The sequence below is a fragment of the Sciurus vulgaris genome (genome assembly GCF_902686455.1).
Source record: "Sciurus vulgaris genome assembly, chromosome: 5".
NCBI lineage: Eukaryota > Metazoa > Chordata > Mammalia > Rodentia > Sciuridae > Sciurus > Sciurus vulgaris.
This window is the reverse complement of record NC_136465.1, coordinates 141,945,239-141,966,254: the sequence shown is the minus strand read 5'-3', so window position 1 is coordinate 141,966,254 and position 21,016 is coordinate 141,945,239. Positions and strand designations below refer to the sequence as shown.

At 38.9% G+C, this 21,016-nt stretch overlaps 1 long non-coding RNA gene across 1 annotated transcript; it reads right to left on the bottom strand.

Moving 5' to 3' along the window:
- Positions 1-8,112: 8,112 nt before the first annotated feature.
- LOC306661317 lies at positions 8,113-11,872 on the bottom strand. Its single transcript, XR_013763848.1, has 2 exons — positions 11,607-11,872; positions 8,113-8,239 (listed from the first exon to the last, which is right to left on the bottom strand). It is a non-coding gene; the product is annotated as an uncharacterized lncRNA (long non-coding RNA).
- Positions 11,873-21,016: the final 9,144 nt, after the last annotated feature.

The window sequence follows — 21,016 nt, the reverse complement described above, 5'->3', positions numbered from 1 at the left end:
TTTTTTTTTAACGATGAATAAAATCAAAGTTTTCTACTTCTTTATGAAAGTACTTGAAATTACTTGGCAGAAATAATCCAAAAGTGGAACCTTATTTCTAAATTTTATAAGAGGGCATGTTTTAGCCCGGTATCATGGTATACACCTGCAATCCCATTGACTCTGGAGGCTGGGGCGAGAGAATCACAAGTTCAAGGCCAGCCTCAGTGACTTAGACAGGTCCTCAGCAACTCAGTGAGGATCTATCTCAAAATAAATAATAAAAAGCACTTCTGTGTTAAATCCCCAGTATTCAATTTTTAAAAAACGATTGTTTCAGTTTCTAAAAAAGTCACATAATTGAGCATATTATTATTATCTCCTTAAGCGTTTATTAAGAATGTTTCTCTAAGGAACTCATACTCAATGGAAACACCATTTCTGAATTTTCTCCTGCTTTCAAAAGGTCACTTCATTATTATTCCTAGAAATGTACCTGAGCTAAAAGCTAATCACATACCTATTCAAACTTTTCCACATGTTTATTCATTTAACAAATATTTACTGTGTATCTAATACATGCTAGGTTCTGGAAACCTTGAGACATAAGACTGACATTGTCCCCTCATGGAGCTTACCCTGAGGACCTCCTCAGCCCTTGCACTAGCCATACCTAGAGTTCATTGTCCATTGGGTCCCCTTCATACCTGTTAGAATGAATAAAATCCCACCCCACAGAAATCAAGAAATGCTCCTTATGCAGATTTACGTGAGTTTACTTTTCTAAACACACCACTCAAAAATACTGCCTAGTTTATAAACCACAGTTAAAACTCAGAGAGGTAGATGATAACTTATTCATAACACTTATTCAGCTTTCCCTATGTTCTAGCTACTGTGCTCACAAATCATCTCATTGAATCCCTTCAACAGCCCTATTCCTTAGATCCATTTTATACTGAAGAAAATTGAAGCACAGATATGTGACTTGTCGAAGGTCACACAGCTAGTAAGTAGAATTGGGAATGGAACCCACGCAGTCTGACACAAGAGCTCATGCCTAATCATCGTCTTTAGTTTTGGGGGGACACCACTACATTAAAAAGAATGAGTTGTTAAAATCAATGGGCCATTGTATATAAAAGTACTTTGAAATTGTAAAGTAGTATACAAAAGATACTAGAAAATTATTACTGTTGGTCAACCAGTCATATCAGTAACAAAAGCAGAGTTAGAATTCATGTTATAGCTCACTCTCATGAAGACTATTTCAAGCCAGGGACAAGGGTAAAACTTCAGATCCAGAAAATTTCTGACAAGGGATAAGTATTTCAATGACTTTTCAGAATTATTTGTCGTTAGCCACTGTGTCTATTTGGTGCTACAAAACTGAAAGAACAAAATCCCTGCTCTAAGGGCTTATATTAAATACACAGTGTGGAGAGGAACCAAGGATGTTTCACATTTGTGGGGAAGGATGGGCAACTGTACCATTTTTTTCACGATTGCATGTGTATCATGTCTTTCTAATTGTTTTCATTATTTTTCTGAAAGAGCTGCAAAATTGTGCAGTGGTTTAACCTGACCAAAGTGGTATTATGCTGCTGGGAAGTAAAAGTCTTAGATACCAGTCTGGAAGTATTGTTTTTATTATAATATGAAGAAGAATTTTTAGATGTTGAAGGCAGCAGGATATTTGAATGCTAAATTTCTTGAGTTTTTCCATTTCTGAACACACAATGCGATCCTTCCGTTAAGACTTAGATTCTGTAAAGAAAAAATTAGGAAATGGTTTTCTCATACTCAACACCTAACACTTATGTGATCAGATGTTTGTAGGGGAGGGGGGCTGAATTTGAAGCAATTCTCCAGTGAATATCAGCTGAGTATCTTATAAATCTTATAAATCTATTCAATTCTGATGCTATCTACCACATCTCTCCAATTTTCCCTATCCATTACTGTTAGGTAACTCCTCCTTGAAGTTATCCCTTTGGCCAGAATCCTCCAAATTGAGAATCTGCCCCTTGACAAAAAAAAAAAAAAAAAAATCAGATTCTTAGTAAAGACTCTCTAAAACATTATTATGTTGTCAAGAGAAGGACAACATTATACTTCCTTCCCATTCTCAAGTATGAAAGATACAATGCAAGAATATTGAAATTTGGTACATAGACTGTGTTTTAGTCTGCTTTTTGGCTGCTTGGACGAAGTCCCAACCAGAACAATTGTAGAGGAGGAAAAGTTTATTTCAGGGCTCACGGTTTCAGAGGTCTCAAACCACAGACAGCAGGCTCCATTCCTCAGGGCTTCAGGTGAGGCAGAACATCATGGTGGAAGAGTGTGGTGGAGGGAAGCAGCTCACATGCTGATCAGGCAGCAGGGAGAGAGACTCCACTAGCCAGATACAAAATATATACCCCAGGCCATGCCCCCAGAGACCCAACTCCTCCACCTGCCTTCAGTTAACATTCAGTTAACCTCATAAGAGAATTGAGTCACTGATTTGGTTAAGGCTGTGTCATAACCCAATCATTTCTCCTCTGAACTTTCTTGCATTGTCTCACAAGTGAGCTTCTGGGGGATACCTCACATTCAAATCATAATATCCCATCCCTAGTCCCCAAAATCTCATAATCCTCTCACAATGCAAAATATATTTTGTCCATTTCTAAGAGTCCCCATCATCTCAACAGTTCCAAGTTTGCCCACAAGTTCAGGTCCAAAGTCTCCTCTGAGCCTCAGGGCAAGCTCACATTGTGAACTCCTGTAAAAAAAGTGATTTACAAGTATCCAATATATAATGGTACAGAGTAAACATTACCATTCACAAAAACAGGGGCATAGAAAGAAAGGATAGGACCAAAGCAACACTGAAATCCAGCTAGGCAAACAAGTCTTTAGCTCCATATTTGGTATCTGGGGTACATGGCATGGTGATGTTCTCTCCAAAGAGCTGTGTACCTCCACCCCTGTGGGTTGCAGCCCAAGTGGCTTGTCTCAGCTCAATTCCTGCAGCTTTCCTCAGTAAGCATTCCACAGTACTAGCATTTCTTAACCACAGGGTCTCCACTACAGTTTCAACTTCCTCCTCACATTTTCACTCTTTGCCCTCAAAAAAGGGTGCTCACAGGAACTCTGATCCTGTTGCACTTTGCCTGGCCGCCCAGGCCTTCCTTGGAAGTCTTGGTAGAAGCCTCCATGACCCCCTAACTCCAGCATCCTGTATTTCTGCAAAACTAGCACCAGGTGGTTGACACCAAGGTCTGCTGCCATCTCAAGCAGTAGCCAAACCTCCAGAGACCCTGGCTGCAGCAGCCTCTGAGTGCCTGGGAAGCTGAGCATGTTGAAAATATTTTCTAGGCTTCCTTGTACAAGAAAGGTACCCAATTGGTCTCTTCTCAAGAGAAATTTTACTTTCCTTTCTTGAGTCTGAGGTGGATATGATCTGGCCAATTCCTGAGATGCCCTCAAACCATCTTGCTTATTGTCTCTGGGTAAAGTCTTTAGCATTTCTTTAGTGGTAGTAATGTCTTTAACAATTGTAACTTTCTTAACCCACCCTTTATTCCCACCCTTCAAATCCAAGTTTTTCAAATCTTTCCGCTCTGCTTTCTGGACCTGATTATCACAATAAATTTGGCTAAAAGCTGCCAGTAGTCTGCATGCCACCATTTGAATGCTATGCTGCCTAGAAATTTCTCCTGGCAGATTAAGAAGTACTTCACTGTTAAAATCATCCTCACAGAAAGTGTCAGGACACAAGAAAAATGTAGACAATTTCTGAGCCAGAACATAACATGCATAGCCTGAAGTCTAATTCCCAATAGTGTTCTCCTAAACCTCTAAACCCGACTTGTCTTCATTTCCGCGGTCCTACTGGCATTCTGGTCTTCTGAATTTCCACCAGAATCACCCATTAACGTCTGTTTACAACAATCTAAAGCATTCCCAGCTTATTCTGCTACACATCCCAAACTTTTCTCCAACCAATTCCATAAAGCTCCAAAAGCTACTGAACCACATGGTCAGGTTAGTCACAGCAATATCCCCACTTCTTGGTACCAATTTCATTGCTGGAATTAAAAGGGCTGACAAGAACAATCCTAGAGGAGGAAAAGTTCATTTGGGCTTGTGGTTTCAGAGCTCTCAATCCATAGACAGCAAGGCCTATTCCTCAGGGCTTGAGGTGAGGAAGAACATCATGGTAGAAGAATGTGGTGGATGGAAGTGTCTTACATGGTGATCAGGCAGCAAAGAGACCCCAAAGTCATGCCCCCAATGACCCACCTCCTCCAGCCATACCCTATATGCCTCCACTTAACTTCAGTTAACTCCATTCAGTTAACTTCATCAAGGAATTAATTCACCAATTAGATTAAGACTCCCATAACCCAATCATTTATCCTCTAAACCTTCTAGCATTGTCTTACATATCACAAGGTGGGGGATACCACACATTCAAACCATAACAGACTGTTCAATAGAAATTAGGGGTACTGTGGCTCTGCAGAAATCACACATTTTTATTTAGCATAAATATAAGAATGAAATTAGTAGTGCTCTGTGGTGAAGATATTTACCACAACTACCTCAGATTATCACCCACCAATGCCCAATGCCTAAGTATTTGCTTACAATGTGATGTTCATGTATGTGTGCTTGTGTTTATGATGATGTGTGTGTGTTTGTGATGATGTGTGTGTGTTTTTGAATGTGTGATGATTTGTGTGTGTGTGTTTGATGTGTGATGATGGTGTGTGTGTGTGTGTGTGTGTGTGTGTGTGTTTGATGGTATGTGTTTGATGGGGTGTGTGTTTGATGGGGTGTATGTGTAATAGATTGTGCTTTTGTGTGTGTTTGATGGTTTTTGTGTGCGTGTGTGTGTGACAGGGCGGGCAGTATGCAGACAGGCTCACATGCTAATGCTCAGGGGAGGTATAGTTAGAAAAGTGTTTTCTCCTAAATAGAGAAAGCAGCTCAGATCATGGCACCAGGAAGCAGAGGTTTGCTCATCAGGGACAAAATAGAGAAGTTTTCTCACTTCTCTGCATCTCACCCTCAAAGTTCATCTGAATTGAGAGCTCAGCTCCGGACTGAGGTATTAAGAGAGAAAAGACCCTTAATTATTTAGCATATTAATGAAAAAGAAAAACATAAAGATAAAAGTGGTTATCCCTCTCTCTTATACAATATCAGGTTTTTCTTACTTGATTTTTATCCTTGTATTGAATGTGGAGTTTAATGTGAATATTTTAGATGACTATGACCCCCTCCTCTCACAAAATGACTTTACTTCAGGTACATATTTGGTTCTTTATTACATGAGAAATTCCAAAGGGCAGAACTGGTTCTCAAATAAGCAACTGAAGAGACATAATGGGCATAAAAATACTACTTCCAATTAAATTTGAGTTCCATATTGATGGTCCTTTCTATTGTTGCTGTCCATCAGAAAGTAGATCAACTAACTTTTCATTAATCCTCCCTTGCTTCTAAATTATTACACCAGGAACTCGGGGTTGTGAGACTAATTACTGTTGTCATAACTGCTATGGATTACATAGGAAGATAAGATAAAAGGTAATAAGAGAGGTCAAATGATTCAGTCTTTGCCCACATTGTTCTCTATTGTGTTGCTGCTTTGGTCAGTTTTTTCATTGCTGTGACCAAAAAATCTGACAAGAACAATGTGGAAGAGAAAAAGTTTATTTTGGCTCACAGCTTCAGAGGTTCCATCCATGGTCAGCCATAATTCTAAACCCAGGGTGAAGTAGACCATAATGGTAGAAGGGCATGGAGAAGGAAAGCAGCTCAGATCATGGCACCAGGAAGCAGAGGTTTGCTCATCAGGGACAAAATATAAACCCCAAGGGTATACTCCCAGTGACCTCCTTCCTCTAACCACACCCTACCTGCCTATATTTACCACCAAGTTAATTCATCAATGAATTAAACCACTGATTAGCTTACATCTCTCACAATTTAATCATTTCTCCACTGAGCATCCTTTCCAAGTCCTACACATGAGCTTTCGGGGGACACCTCATATTTAAACCATAACATTGTACTCCTGGCACCCAAAAGTTTATGCCTATCTCACAATGCAAAATACATTTAGTCTATTTCCAAGGGTTCCAATAAACTTAACAGTTCTATCATTGCCATAAAATCTAATCCAAATCCAAAGTCTCCTCTGAGACTCAAAACACACTCTTGGATGTTTTTCCCTTTAAAAATCAAAAGCAACTTACATATATCCAATATATAAAGGTACAGAGAAAACATTTTCCTTCCACAAGGGGAAAATAGGAATGTAGAAAGAAGGGGGGGACCAAAGCAAGAATGAAATTCAGCTGGGCAGACAATTTCTATAAACCCACATTCAGGGTACATGTCATAATAATGTTCTCTTCAAAGGGCTTGTGCAGCTCTGCCCCTATGACCTTGGTGATTGCAGCCTATATGCTCTCTCTCTCTCTCTCTCTCTCTCTCTCTCTCTCTCTCTCTCTCTCTCTCTCTCTCTCTCAATTTATCTCTGCTCAATTTCTGCAGCTTTTCTTGGTATCTCCTAATTTCAGGGGTCTCCCTATAGCTTTGTCTTTCTTCTCACTTATCTTCACACATCACCCATTCAGTGGCAGCCTGCATGGACTCTGACCCTGCTGCACTTTACCTTTCAGGCTTTCCTTGAAATATTGGAGGAAGCCTCCATGATCCTCTAACTCCAGCATCCTGTATTCCTGCAGAACCAGCACCACTTGGTTCATGTCAAGGTCTGCCACCATCTTGAGCAGTAGCCAAACCTCTCAGGACCATGGTTGCTGCAACCTGAGTGCTTGGGTGACTGAGTATAGTAAAACAGCTTCTTACATCCCCCTGTGCAAGCAGGGTGACCTCAGGGTCTCTTCTCAAAGCAATTTTTACTTTCACAGCCTTGAACCTGTGATGGGTGTGGTCTTGTCAATTCCCAAGCTATCCTCAAGCCCTCTTTCTTATTGTTTATGGATAAAGTACTTAGCCTTTCTTTAGTGGCTGTAATCTTTTTAACCTCCATGGCTTTCTTGACCTGTTTTGCTTGCATTTTTCTGGAAAATTTGTAAGTTGTTCAAATGTTTATGGTCTCCTTTCTACTCCTGATTTTCATAGTAAACTTGACTAAGATTCACTAGCAATATCCATGCCACTACCTGAACGTTGTGTTGTCTTGAAATTTCTTCTGCCAAATTAATTAGTCCATCTCCTTTAAATTCAGCCTCATGAAAAGTCTACAGATGAGGGCAAAATGTAGACAACATTCCAGCCAGAACATAACATGAATGGCCTCTATTCCAATTTCCAATCGAGCCCTTCTCTGAAACCGCATGAGCCCTGTTTTTGCTGTCCACAATCCTGTAATCATTCTGGTCTTCTAAGCTCCCACTACAGTCATCCATTAAAGTCCACTTATAACACTCTAAAACTTTTCCACTTTGCATTTCTAAATGTCACCGTCCAGCGGGACATAAAGACACGTACACCTCAGATTGTCATGAAGCAGCTTCTTCTTTATTCAGATCCCAACAACAACCCCCAAAAAACTGTCTCACCCTCAATATATAAGCAGTCTCATGCATAAGCAATTTCAATCAGATATGTCCACCCAATCCTGTTAAAGGTCAAACAATCACGAGCTCAAGTATATATGTAGCCAATTGTAACAGCTTCCTGTTTTTCTCCAGGCATACCAAGCATGCCCTTTGGCTCCCTGCCAGCCCACATCTCCCCCGTTTGTTTATAAAAAGACTGTGCCTGTCTTAGGTTGTCCATGACAGAGCAACATCCTTACCCGTCATCAGAAAATAAAGCTCATATCTTCATTCCCTGTCTTAGGTTGGTATGAGCTCTTCATGAATCTTACCCATCTCTGACTACTGGTCTAGCATAGCCAAACTTGGGGGGAGGTTCCCACATAAACTGCTAAGTCGTAGGAGCCATTTGGGAAGGGTGCTAAGTCAGGAGAAAAGGGTACATAGGTAATCCTAATGTGGAATTAGTGGTAAGAATAGGAGGATATAGATTGGAAGAGTTAGTAAGGGGCAAAGGGCAAGGCTACTCCTTTACTATCCCCCATAGGTAATGCACGGCTCCTCCATTAACATGGTGAGGGATCATCAACAACAGCAGTTGGAGGAACTTCCACATCTTCTTGTTGTTCTTGGTTTTCTATTGAGGAAGCCTTGACCAATCTTTCAGGCACCCAAATTGGCGATTGTGCGTCCTGCGGGAAAACACAAACAGACCCTCGGGTCCAGATTAACACCGGATCCGGGCCTTTCCATTGTCCTGTTAGAATGTCCTTCCAGAGCACTTGAGGTAGATGTTTTTTATTAGGCTCTGAATGATGGTCAGCAGCCGATCGGCCCTCAGAATTGAGATTTTAAAAATTTAAAATGAACAAGGCAACAGATAATTTATCTTTTGGGGATCTGTATGATGCCCCTATTCCCCCTTTTTGTTTATAAAGCATGTTTTTAAGTGTTAAATGGGCACGCTCAACAATGCTTTGTCCAGTAGGATTATAGGGAATTCCTGTGACATGTTGAATACCAAAGGTGGAACAAAATTGTTTAAAGGCCTGGGACGTATATCCAGGGCCATTATCTGTTTTAATTTGTTCAGGGACCCCTAGGATGGAGAAAGAATGTAAACAGTGTGTTATCACATCTTTGGTTTTTTCTCCAGCGTGAGCAGAGGCCATAATAAATCCTGAAAAGGTATCTATTGACACATGGATGAATTGTAGTTTTCCAAATTCTGAATAATGAGTTACATCCATTTGCCAAATATGATTGGGCTGAAGCCCTTTTGGATTTACTCCTAAGGAGGGGTTAGGAATAAGTGTAGCACATTTAGCACAAGACTTGACTATGTCCCGAACTGTTGCCTTAGTAATCTGATAGCGTAAACGTAGAGTAGAAGCATTTACATAAAATTTGGAATGAAAAGTTTTTGCATTTTCAAGCACATTCAAGATGTGTGGGTCTCTGGTGGCCATGTCTGATAAATCATTGTGTAAACTTAGAGAACCTGGAAGGCCAGTATGAGCCCAAACATGCCCAATTAAAAAAAAAAAAAAATACAGGCTTTTTCTATCCCAAATAAGTTTTTGTAAAGATTGTAAATACTTAGTGATGGTGGAAGTGAGGGAGAGCAGACCAGTTAATTCTAAATTTTGAATAGCATTAACAACGTATTTACTATCAGAGAATAGGTTAAAGGGCTCATGGTGGGTTTTGAATACTTCTATAGCTACTAATAGTTCTGTTTGTTGTGCAGATAGAGTATTAAACAGCAATGTTTCTGTAACATTATTTACAGTAATAGCACCCATACCATTTTTTGATCCATCAGTAAATATAAGAGTAGCTCCTATAATAGGTTCTTTTTGGGTGACTTTGGGAAAAATTATAGGATGTTGACTCCAAAATTGGAGAAGAGGATCAGATGGCAAATGATTGTCAAACACAGCAGAAGTACTAGTAAAGACTATAGCCCATGAATTTGAATTATTAATAAGATATTGTATCTGATCAGTAGTATAAGGAGTAGTTATTGTCAAGGGATGTGACCCAACGGTGGAAAGGGATACTTTTAACGCCCTAAGGATTAATTCTGCCACAGATTCAGTAAACAAGGATAAAGCCTTGTTAGGGGCATAATTCATGTGAACCCATAGAATAGGACCCTTTTGCCAAAACACTCCTGTGGGTAACTTATTTGTGGCCAAGACAATGAATGATAAAGGCTTAGCTAGGTCAATATGATCAAGATGAACATTTTCCATAGCTGTTTCAACAAGCTTGAGAGCTGTTCAAGCCTTAGGGGTAAGCACCCGCTTAGAAAGGGGTTCAGAATCACCTTTAAGAGTGTCAAACAGGGGGCCCAAACTTGAGGTGGGTAAGTGAAGGTAAGGTCTAATCCAGTTAATGTCACCTAATACTGCTCTGGCGGAGGCACAGAGGTCCAATCCTGTGCTTCCTCTTGTTTGTTAGTCGGGGGGTCAAGGGGTAATGGGTCCGAGGTACGGACTGGATAGCCATGTATATTTGTGGGCCCCGAGGCCAGGGGCCACAAATTCCCGTGTTTTCTTTGTCTCTAGTTGATTTACAGTCACTTGCCCAGTGTTTCCCTTTTTTACATCGGGGACATAATTTTGGCACAGGACCCGGGGGCAGTCCTTTTATATGTGTCCATATTGTTTACACCGATAACACTGTTGGCCTGGGCAGGAGTTGGCATTGCCTCTAAGACCCTGTGCAAGCGCTGCAGCCATTACCTGACCTTGAATAAAAGCCTCATTAATATCCCTACAAGCCTTTAAATAGGCTCCAAGGTCTTTGTTTTTCCAAGGTCTTATTGCTTCTTTACACCATTTATTTGCTTGCTCATATGCAAGCTGTTTGACTAAAGGCATAGCCTAATCTATATCTCCAAATGTACGTCCTGCTGTTTGAATCAATCTGTCTACAAAATCGGCATAGGGTTCATTGTTGCCTTGAATAACCTTAGATAACTGTCCTTGAAGATTGCCAGCACCTGAAAGCATTTTCCAAGCTTTAGTGGCAGCAGCACTAATTTTTTGATACACACTGGGGTAGAAATTAATCTGATTACCTTGCCCTTCATATGGTCGTTGGCCTGTCAGCATGTTTAGATTCCATTGGGGATTGCCCGCAACTGCTTTACATTGGGCAGTATCAGAACATAACTCCTGGTTGGCCACCTTCCACATAAGATATTGTCCCCCAGATAAACATGCTTTTGCTAAATTACCCCAATCAGTCAGAGTAAGATTTTGACTTGCAACATTCTCTAATAAAGAAATGGTAACTGCAGCTTGTACTCCATAGGACATAACTGCCTCTTTTAACTGTTTCACTAATTTTATATCTAATATTTGATGATATCTCTGATTGTTTTAATCTTCAAATACTGGGAATATTGGGAACACTGATCGAGGTTCTACATCAGCCCACTGTCTGGGGGCCACCCCTGTGCAGCAAGTACATGCGCCCCTACAACTTGGAAAAGAGTGGTGACCTGGATTATACGCCAGAGAGCATGGCACGGTAGGGGCTAAATGCCACTGAGAGAACTTCTTTTCTAGCTCTGTCTCAGATAGTTCCTGTTCTTCAGAGTCACATCCCTGTTCTGAGTCTGAACATCTACTTTCTCTTTCAGAAGCTGGACTTGATTGTTCTTCTTTTACAGTTTCTAATATCTCTTCCCCTTCTCTTAGCTGTTCTTGAAATTTTGGTTTTTTGGAAGTCAGACAGAAATGAACTAATGTCCATATAGGCAAAGTACCAAGAGGGAGAGGCATTAAGAGAGCCTTCAATGCAAATCTGTGAAATTTAAACAGAAACCAAACAAGAAAAAGTAACAAAAATATTAACTAACACCTTACACACATTCATTTACTACAGGACGTCCTTTGCTGTCTCTTGGGACAGACTTCTGTTAAGTTCCCTCACTAGGGGATCCTTCCATTAGTACCTTAAGGCCACTGTTTCCTCGAATAGGGAAACCAGCTAGTTGACTGCTAGTTGACTGTGCTAGTGAAAAATTTCCTCCTTTATTCTTACCTGAGCACTCACCGTTCCTCGTACGGGCCACCAAATGTCGCCGTCCAGTGGGACATAAAGACACGTACACCTCAGATTGTCATGAAGCAGCTTCTTCTTTATTCAGATCCCAACAACAACCCCCAAAAAGCTGTCTCACCCTCAATATATAAGCAGTCTCATGCATAAGCAATTTCGATCAGATATGTCCACCCAATCCTGTTAAAGGTCAAGCAATCACGAGCTCAAGCATGCATGTAGCCAATTATAACAGCTTCCTGTTTTTCTCCAGGCATACGAAGCATGCCCTTTGGCTCCCTGCCAGCCCACATCTAAACATCTCAAAATTTTTCCACAAACTCCTAAAAACTCCAAAAGCTCCTGAACCACATGGTCAGGTTCGTCAAAGCAATGACCCCACTTATGGGTACCAATTTCTGTTTTTGTTGGCTTTTGTGTAGCTGTAATCAAAATACCAGACAAGAACAATATAGAGGAGGAAAAATTTATTTGGGCCTCATATAAATATAAATTCCAGGGCAAACCACCAGTGACCTACTTCCTTTGTTCACACCCTACCTACCTAGAGTTACCATCCAGTTAATCCATCAGTGGGTTAAACCCCTGACTAGGTCTCCTCTCTCACTCTCATGAGTTAATCATTTCTCCTCTGCACATTCTTGAATTGTCTCACACATGAACTTTTGGGGGACACCCTATATATAAGCCATAGTGGTTGCCAATACAAGTTTCATCTATGTGTAACATTTGTATACAGCTATATTTTGAATCATAACTACCCCCAAAAGTCTATGTGCTAAAGGTTTAGCCCCCAGCATGGTGCTATGAAAGGTGCTGGAGTATAGTGGGAGTTCTTCAGCTCATTGGTAGCATGCCCTTAAAGGGCATATGGAGACCTTGGTCCCCTTTCTCTTCTCTTTTGCTCCCTGGCCATGAGGTAAATGATTTTGCTCCACTACACATTCTTGCCATGTGTGCTGCTCCAAAGCCATAATCAACAAATCCAAAAGCCATAACCAACAATCCAAAGCCATAAACAACAAATCATGGACTGAAACCTTCCAAATATGTGAGCCAAATGAACTTTTTCCCTTTATCAGTTTATTTATCTCAAGTATTTTTTTATCATAGTGGAAAAGTGACTTACTAATACACCAAACATTCAATATCTAGATTTCAAGGTATTAATTTGTTTCATTTTGTCTCCTCCAAGGATTAAAAAAAAATACATATACATTCTGAAGGAAAATTCCCTTACAGAGACAACCATTTACATTTTTTTCATTTATTTAGAATGATTACAAACAGAACTTCACAAAATGTCAATAGTTTCAAAAAGTTTAATTGCTACTTGCCTAATATAGTTTTGCGTCCTGTGGGCTTTTGTTCAGTAAGTGCATTGTTGTATTAAAAGGACTGTGAGAGTGAGAGGCTGCCACAAGGGATACACACAGAGAGGCTGCACCTGGATGTTTTTGTAGCACAGCAGTCAAGCATCTATCCTCAGCTTTGCAGATTCAGGATCACTTATTTTCTTTGGGAAACACAGAGTGATAGTTTCAGTTAACACCTGTTTTCTCATCACAATTACCGATAGTTCTCCTTTTCAGAATTGCCCCAATTCAGACAATATGGGGTGTGCAACACAGTATGTGGTCAATCTACAAAGAAGTGATAAAACAGTGGGATAATGGTTCATATTAACTATTCACAGATTCACAAAATGATTGGAAAGATTTTTTTTTTCTAGTTACCAAAACCAACTGAATTTTGCTCCAGTAAAAAAAGAAGCAATCACCTCCAGTGCAGGCTAGATCCTAATGTTGATAGAATTCTTATCCCTCTTTTCCTTAGCTCTACTCCTTTCTCCTCTTTTTGTTTACACCCTTTGTTTTCTCCTGCAGCAGTAATTTTCTCTCCCTTGTGGGTTCCTCCCCTAGCAACACCATATCCTTACAGCTCTTAATATAAAAGGAAAACCAGACTCTTTTCCTGTGCCCGTATCCTACAAGCATCCTCTGAGTGACCCGGCTTGTGTCTGGTATTCACTGCTTGTTTTAGTCAGTGTTTTCATTGCTGTAACCAAAAGACCTGATGAAACAATTTTAGAGGAGGAAAGGTTAATTTGGCACAGTTTCAGAGATCTCAGTTCATAGACAGCCAATTCCATTGCTCTGAGCAATGATGAACCAGAAAATCATGGTGGAAGGATATGGTGGAGGAAGGCAGCTTGGCCACCAGGAAGCAAAGGTAGAGAGTTCTCCTCACTATGGACAAAATATATACCCCAAAGGCATTCCGCCAGTGACCCACCTACTCCAGCCTACTTGCCTACAGTTACCACATAGTTCATCCATCCAATGGGATTAATGTGATGATTAAGCTAAGGTTATAATGACGCAGTTTTTTCACTGTACGTTTTCTTGCATTGTCTAACACATGAGCTTTGGAGGGACACCTCTTTCTTTCTTTCTTTTTTTTTTTTTTTAGATGTAGGTGAGCAGCATGCCTTTATTTACTTATTTTATGTGATGCTAAAGATTAAACTCAGTGGCTCACACATGATAGGCAAGTACTCTACTATTGAGCTAAACCCCAGTCCCTGGACACCTCTTATCTAAACCATGACACTGCCTGAGGCAAACCACCATGAGAAAAAGGAGTGTGACTGGCCATACCTGGGTAGTATCCTCATATCCACTTACTAGCTGCAGGGAACCAAGTGAGTGGGACTTGACAGGTATCAAAGTGTCTGGGATAACACTGAAATGAACATTAACTAGAGAAGGATTGTCACCCCAAATCTTGACTTGTAAGAAGAATCATTTAATTTGTTGTTCATTCTGAAGTTCACCAATTTAAGCTGAAATCAACTGGACAGTCATTTTGGGCTTCACTGATGGAGCTCTCCATGTGTCTGTAATAAATTACATTTTAATTTAGCTCAGCAGCTCTGCTTCTGGGATTTTCTAATCTCCAACCAAGGATCCTCAACTCTTCTGTATAGTCTCTCATCCTCAGGCAGGGTAGTTTGGACTAATTCTCATGGCAGAAAAAGGAATTTAAGAGAGGACAATTCTACAAAGCTTTTTGAGAGTTAGGCACAGACTGGTATAATGTCATTCCATTGGCTAAAGCAAGTGACAAGACCATCCCAGACTCAAGAAAAGAGTAACCCCTGATAAGAGCAGTTTGTTATAAAGGGTACAGATACACAAAGGAACAGAAAATTGGGCCAATTTTGCAATCCTCAATACTACTTTTACTGAAATAAGATGATTAGAAAAGCATCCTGTATAGGCAAAGCTATAGTTTGCAGCTAACATTCATTGAGTTTTATTTCTCTCTAATTTGGTTTTGAGGCTTCTCTAATTTGAGTTCCTGCCCCAACAAGTTATGCTCCAAGGGAGGTTTAGAATGATCATGGATGTCTACAATGTACTTTTGTTTCACAAACAGTTTTTTATCCTGTTGGACTGCCTACCACCCACATGTCCAACCAGATGTCTTCTCTCAAAAGAAAATTGTTTATACTGACAATGGCATTTTTTTTTCTCAAGGTACCTGTGTATAGTTTATTCCTATCAAGATAGCCACTCTAGGAGCGTGGGGATTTCTGAAGAGCATGAGGTTCAGTATCTAGCTGTCCCACAGGAAGGTGGTCACCAGGAGGTGATTGTATAATGCAGGAGAAGGTGAAGAACTCTACAGGAGAGCCTTGGCTAGGTAAGAAATTAGGTTCAGGTGTATTGGTCAGGTGGGACACAGATTAGGAAGAACAAAAAAGAAAAACACACATAGAGTAATAGAATCAATTTTTTTCAAACAGATACCAGAAAAAGAAGACTGTCACACCCTCCTCATATGATCAATGGGACAAGGAAAGCTGGCCAGAACACACAGGCTTTACCAGAAAGAGGAAAGTAAGATAGAGAGGGAGAGACCTATGTGCCAAAGCACAAAGTCTTGGACACTACTTAGGTGGATTTCCTAAAAGGGTGTAGGGGTTAGTAGAGTTGATCAAGTAGGTTGTATCTAGCTGTCCATGGCAAGGATAATCATAAGGAAGTCATGGTGTAAAGCAGATATCTGGATGGACCACCTCAAGGAAGTGGGCGGAGGTAAAAAACTGAGTGAAAAGCTCTGCTTCTAGTATGAGAAAGCCAAATCTATATTCAAAATGGATATCAAAGCAACATAACATTGTGAGAACTCTGTACAAGAGTGCTTACTGTGTGTCAAGTACTTGTCCAAGACCTTCTCATATAATTAACACATATAATTTGAACTTTTGCAACATCTTTCATTTTCAGAGAAAGAGACTACCTGCATAAGGAAGTCTGGATGGGGAGTAATAGTAAAGGGAACATAAGACCCAAAGCTGAAATAAAAATTTACCACATATTTGCATATTCTAGTGAAAGAAAGTCTTGGACTTTCTATAAGGCAGTAGCAATGGCCCCACTCACTTCAACCCCTCCCCCACCACCAAACATCACAGCACCAGTAGACAGATATGCATACAAAATCAAGATTTTTGAAGAGAAAGTTTTCTACCTCCACCTCTACCCCTATCCAGCTAAGTAATGTGAATGAGTGGAGTTTCAAGAGATTTCATGAAGGTGCAGGGGTGGACCATTGGGATATCACTAGAAACTCAGTCCTCTGCCAGATGATGCTGAGTTACAGAAATCTATATTTCCCTAAAGGTCAAATGCTTTTGTTGCTGAGTGCAAGGAGAATGTTCATAGGAGAAATTTGAGATGTGTCCCCTCATGTTAGGGCACACATGAATGAAGAGACTAAGACAGAAAGCCTCCTGCAGAGATTGTGTAGAGCTAGAAGGGAAGGTGGAACTTGGGTAGGTGATGGGGACAAATCTCCACTTCATTCTATTTCCTGAGACTCTCAGTGGGCACATAACAGGTTCCCAGTTATGCCATTAGGTCCATGTCATGGAGCACAGGAATTTGAGGCGGGGCTTAGATGGGCTTGCATACTACATAAAATTCAAATTCTTATACAAATTCCTAAATACTTTCTTTTGCTTAATTTGCCTCTGACCCTGTAACAAATCACTCCTGGACCAAAAACAGTCTATAGGCTTTGAGTAGGACCACTCAAATATACTCAAGTACCCTGCTCAGGGACTCATTTCTGGGTAAGAAGAACGTTGAATCAAATATAAAGATTTTTTAATTTTAAATAGAACTAGATTTAATTTCAGTAAAACTAATCAACCATAAAGTTATAGACTGTGTCTATAATATTATTTAAGGGCTTACAAGGAGAATATCAAGAAATCACTGCTGAAAACTATGATTCTAAAACAGAACCAGACAAAAATATTGTTTATAACCCAAGATATGGATACTCTTCAATAAACCCATTATATACAATAATCATAATATAGTCTCATATATTTTATTATTTTGCAAATACTTAAAGAAAGTCCAATCATAGCAATGGACCTGCCTGCTTAGAAATTTAACTAATTAGAGTAACAAACTCACTTACTATGTACTTTGGCAGGCACAGAAAAGAACATCAGAAAAACATTTTTTCTCATAAGGCATAGTCAACATATCTATTAGACTTACTAGACTTTATTATACAATGTTCAAAAATCTATTCAGGGGACTTTGTGTAGATGGTGGACTACAGGAGGTTACTTTCCTGGCTGCTCCATGGCATGAAACCAAGAAAGCAAACAGGCAGCTTCCTAGCAAAGTAGGTGAACAAAAAATAAATGGGGGATACTTTACCATTATTTAAAACTGAACATTCACAGCAGATCAGGGACTCAAGAGGTCGAATATAATAAAAAAAAGGAAGAAATCAACTGTGTCATAGCTGCTGCCACAGCCAGGCCAGAAGCACCAGCCAGAGCAGTCTCTCTGCGAGCAAAGTGGAGGGATATGGGAAGAAAAAGAAGCCACATTTTTAGGAGGCCTGAGGCATGTCTGGGTACAGAGCCTATAAAGATCAAGGATATTGCCCAACTAAACTGAAAGGCATGCTGCACAATATCCTTTTGTAAGAAAAAAGCTGCCACCTCTCCAGGCAGCATGCAGGGGACAAAGGAATGTCATGTCAGTGGCATGGGAGCTGACAGATTAGGGACCCAATTCCTGTCAAATTCAAGTGTGCTCCGAAACACAGACCCAGTAAACACATACTGCACAACATTGACTATGCTTAAGTGAAGGAAAAAATCAAACGTGAAGAGATATTTACACATCGGTAGACAAACTGGCATTCAGTAAAGAGCCTGGAGCCCACCTCAGCCTAAACCCTGCCTCCAGGAATTTTGCCTATCAGATTACCTCTCTTACTCCAACAACCAGAGGGTGGAGCACCACAGTCCAGATGATCCCACCTAAAACTGCTGAGAAGAGAAGTTGAGAATCTTTTGAACTCCAGTGGAAATATTTGTTTAACTTTCATTGAGATTTTTTTTTTTTTCATTTTCCTTTTTTTCTTTTTTCTTTCTTTTCTCTGTTTAATGGTATGTGGACATTTATACATACTCACATTTTTTTTTCTCATTTATAGCATTTTCAAAGCCAATTATTTTTCATGCATAAGTTTTTTTGAGGATTAAGGTGCTTGATTTGTATATTTTAGTTTCATTTTGTATTCTTTTATTTTTATTTTTAATTTTAAAAAAAATTTTACTTTATATTTTTTCTCTTACCTGTTTCCTTTGATTCTCTTTCTCTCTTTTCTTTTGCTAACAGTCAATCTCTATTGTCCTCTCTTTTACTCTTCCTTTAAATTTTTTCTTCTATCTTCTCTCCACCTCCCTCATAATCATCACAGTCTATATATTCCTTTGTTCTCTCCCTGTCCATCACTTGAAATTATAAACCCTTTTGCAAACTTGCTGTTATTATTGTAGGCAACAACTGATCATATCATTTGTTTATTGTGATAACATTGTAGATTCATAGTAGGAACTATTTGGTTTAATGCTCTTTATTATTTGCATTGGCTGTTGTTAGTCTCCCCCTAAACAGTGAGATACTTTCTGGGGTGCTATAAGTCCACAGGGTAAAAACTCTACTGCCTCAGATCCATTCTGTTGGATGGATAGACACAAAATTAAAAAATGAAAAAGCAAGGGAACAAATCACCCCAAACAAACCAAGATATTCCAATAACAGAATCCATCAACACCACAGTGGAAGAAATGTCAGAGAAGGAGTTTAGAATGTACCTAGTTAAACTGATCTGCAAAGTAAAGGATTATACAAGGAGTGAAATCAGAAAGAAAATACAGGAAGTGAAAGATCACTTTAATAAAGAGATAGAGATTCTGAAAAAAAAAAAAAAACAGAAATCCTCAAAATGAAGGAATCAATAAACCAAATTAAAAATTCAATTGAAAGCCTAGACCAACAGACTAGATCACATGCAAGACAGAATTTCAGGCAATGAAGACAAAATATATAATCTTGAAAACAAAGTTGACTGTGGGGAAAATATGTTAAGAGAGCATGAACAGAACTTCCAAGAAATATGGGATAACCTGAAAAGACCAAATTTAAGATTTATTTGGATAGATGAAGACTGGGAGATACAAATGAAAGGAATGCACAATCTTTTCAATGAAGTAATATCATAAAATTTCCCAAACCTAATGAATGAAATATAAAATCAAATACAGGAGGCTTACAGGACCCCAAATATACAAAATTACAAGAGGCACACATTAAGGCGCATTAATATGAAAATTCCTAACATACAGAAAAAGCATAGAATTTTATAAGTGGCCAGAGAAAAATGACAGACAACATTTAGAGGGAAACCAATCAATATTGCAGCTGATCTCTCAACTCAGTTCCTTAGGTAGAAAGTCTTGGAATAATATATACCAACCTCTGAAAGAAAATGGATGCCAGCCAAAAATACTATATCCAGCAAAATTAAGTCTCAGAATTGATGATGAAATAGACACCTTCCATGATAAACAAAAGGTAGAAAAGAATTCACAATTAGAAAGCCTGCACTACAAAACACACTTAATAAGATATTTTGTGGAAAAGAAATGAAAAATAAATGTGAAAACTAGCAAAGGGAGGAACTACACTAAAATAACAGTGAAACAATGGAGTAACAAATTCAAAGTAAAAACCAGAAATAAATCAAAATTACAAGGAATAAAAATCATATCTCAATAATAACATTGAATTTAATTGGCCTGAACTCATCAATAAAAAGACATAGACTGGCAGATGAGATTAAAAAACAAGACCCAATGTAAATTTATGATTACACAAATGGTATGCCTTTACGTCATGTACCAACAGAGAAACAACATATATCCCATTTGTTTACAATAAAAAAAAAAAACAAGACCCAATATTATGCTGTCTCCAAGAGATTCACCTCAAAGAATAAGACATCCACAGACTGAACATAAAAGGATGGAAAAAAACATATCACTCACATGGATATCATAAACAAGCAGGGGTTTCTATCCTCATATCAGATAAAGTGGACTTCAAACCAAAGTTAATCAGAAGGGACAAAGAAGGACATTTCATATAGCTTAAGGGAATTATATATCAACAAGACATAATCATCATAAATATTTATGCCCCAAGCAATGGAGCATCTACATACCTCAAGCAAACCCTTCTCAATTTTAAGAAGCAAATAGACTACAACACAATAATGCTGGGTGACTTTAACATACCTCTTACCACTGGATAGAGCCTCCAAACAAAAACTAAATTAAAAAGCTATAGAACTAAATACAATTAATTCTTTAGATCTTAACAGACATATATAGAATATTTCATCCATCAATGACTAAATACACTTTATTCTCAACAGCAAAAGGATCCTTTTCTAAAATCAACCATATCTTAGGCCACTAAGCAACTCTTAGCAAATACAAAAAAAAAAAATTTCATACCTTGCATCCTATCAGATTGTAATGGAATTAAATTAGAAATCAACAATATAATAAAAAATAGAAGCTACTGTAACACTTGGAGACTAAATGATGTGCTATTGAAGTACCAATGGATAGCAGAAAAAATTGAGGATGAAATAAAAAAATACTTAAGAGGTAAATGAGAACACCCATACAACACAGCAAAATCTCTGGGTCACTATGAAAACAGTGCTAAGAGGAAAGTTCACTGCATTAAGTTCATTCATTAAAAGAATAGAAAATCAACAAATAAATAGCCTAACATTACATCTCAAAGTCCTAGAAAAAGAAGAACAAATCTATACCAAAAGCAGTAGAAGACAGGAAATAATTAACATCAGAGCTGAAATCAGTGAAATTGAAACAAAAGAAGTAATCCAAAAAAATTGACAAAATAAAAAGTTTGTTCTCAGAAAAAATCAATAAAATTGATAAACCCTTAGTCAAACTAACAAAGAGAAATAGA